This window comes from Anastrepha ludens, chromosome 4, assembly GCF_028408465.1.
Source record: "Anastrepha ludens isolate Willacy chromosome 4, idAnaLude1.1, whole genome shotgun sequence".
Classification (NCBI taxonomy): domain Eukaryota; kingdom Metazoa; phylum Arthropoda; class Insecta; order Diptera; family Tephritidae; genus Anastrepha; species Anastrepha ludens.
The window spans coordinates 57,493,809-57,495,877 of NC_071500.1; positions in this window are offsets into that span (position 1 = coordinate 57,493,809).

Consider the following 2,069-nt stretch of genomic DNA (forward strand, 5'->3'; position numbering starts at 1 on the left):
GATGATATTGCGATAACCATCAAAAACCTTAATGCATTAGCAAATACTTTCTGTGTCATAGAAAACGCAACCGGTAAAATTGGATTGAAAATTAACGAGGAGAAAACAAAATATATGTTGAAAAAAAAAACGATCTGGTATCTAGCACAATCCAAATCGGGGCATATGAGTTTGAAGCGGTGAAAACTTTCACGTATCTGGTGTTTAAACCAAGCCACGACAACGCAATGAGCATTACAAATGACGAGAGAATACAAGCAGCAAATAGAGCATTCTACTCACTTATTAAACTCTTTAAATCGAAGCTGCTGAACAAAACTAGCAAAATTTCGCTGTATAAATCTATAGACCGACCAGTTCTTTGCTACGGATCGGAGCCTTGGACAATTAGTGGAAAAGACAAAAACAAGCTCCAAGTATTCGAGAAAAAATTTTGAGGCAAATCTTCGGTGCAGTCAAAGACAACGGCGAGTGGCGAATAAGAGGGGAAAATGTTGTGCGGTTCATCAAAGCTCAAAGACTAAGATGGCTAGGCCATACCATGAGAATGGACCCCACGAGAGCTCAACGAAAATTATAATAATTTAAAGCTATGTACATACACTTGTAAAATCACACAAAAACTTAACCAAAATGTAATATTGATAATGATTAAAGTTATGAAACCCAAGCTGTAGAAAGAATTACTTAGTGTCATACGACAGGTGTAATTAATAAAGGAGGCGGCCGCCGGAGCCGAATGGGTTGGTACGTGACTACTATTCGCAATTCACAGAGAGAATTTCGGAGAAACACTCTTTTAACAGAGACGTCAAATCGCTTAATGACATACCGCGTTAGAAACGTCAGTCCAAGCAGATTTTTACCATGGAACAGTACACGCCACGCAAGTCAATTGTGAAAACTCAACGTGCGTATAAAAAATTAAATAATGTGAAAAGTGCGCCTTCTAAGAACACCATTAAACGTTTGTACGAAAGGTTTTCGAATGGTGATGCTCTTTCTAATCCAAAGAGGCTCAATCACCAAGACGTCGCCAAGGACATCCCAAAATCGCCGTTCTCAGCAGTTGGGCATTGCTCGGACCACTTTACAACGAATTATCCGCATTGATTTGCATTTATTCCCGTAAAGATTCAAGCTGCGGACAAACCTCGTCGATGAGAATGGGCCCAAAGAGTCATCGAAATCTATCGGGTCCGTCGAATATGGGCAACCCGCATATATAATTATTAAAGGAGGCAAAAAAAGAAAAAAAAAAATTAATTAATGCTAAAAAGCTTGCAACGAAAGCAAGAGACAGACAAGATCAAGATGGGTTGACAAACTAGAAGACGACATGAGAAAAAAAGGTATCCAATTGGAGGGAAACAACCAAAGAACCAGCAGACCAAAGCTCACACAGAGCTGTAGTGCCAAATGATGATTGGCTGTTACACCCTTTTTGGGTGCTTCGCCAAGCTCTTCCTCTATTTGTGGACCAACTCATTCAGTTACTGCGAGAGATTAGAGAGATTATCTATGAGAGATTAGTACATTTTTTAGATCGTACATAATTAAGTTTAGTTTATTTCTTCCCGAATTGGTTGTATTGTAAAATTTCTCAGAAATATCAAAGTAGGTATGAATATTTCGGTTTTTTTGTTTGGAAATTACCAAAATCTTTATAATATATTAGAAGTATTTGTGGGCTAAAAAGTTTCCGAAAACTTTAAAAATTCTGGATAACGCGGGCCACTAAATTTTCAGATATGGATTTCTTTAAATACAATGTTTCCGTAACATTTGAATGAGTTTACTTCAGATTTTTAACCTTTAGAAAGAAATGAAAGAGAAAATTTTATAATTTCGATTAATGTCCTACCATTTAACTAGACTAAGTTAATGAATTACCTCGGGACTAGTAGATTAGATACGCATGAAATCACCGAGTGCTGGTAGCCCGGGATTGGCATCTCCAATTTACTTATGTTTATGTATGCAGGGCTGTACGTATACGTAAGAGTATTTGTGTAAGAAGAAATCAAGTAAAGAATTATAATTTTATGCCACAGTATTCATATGAAAGA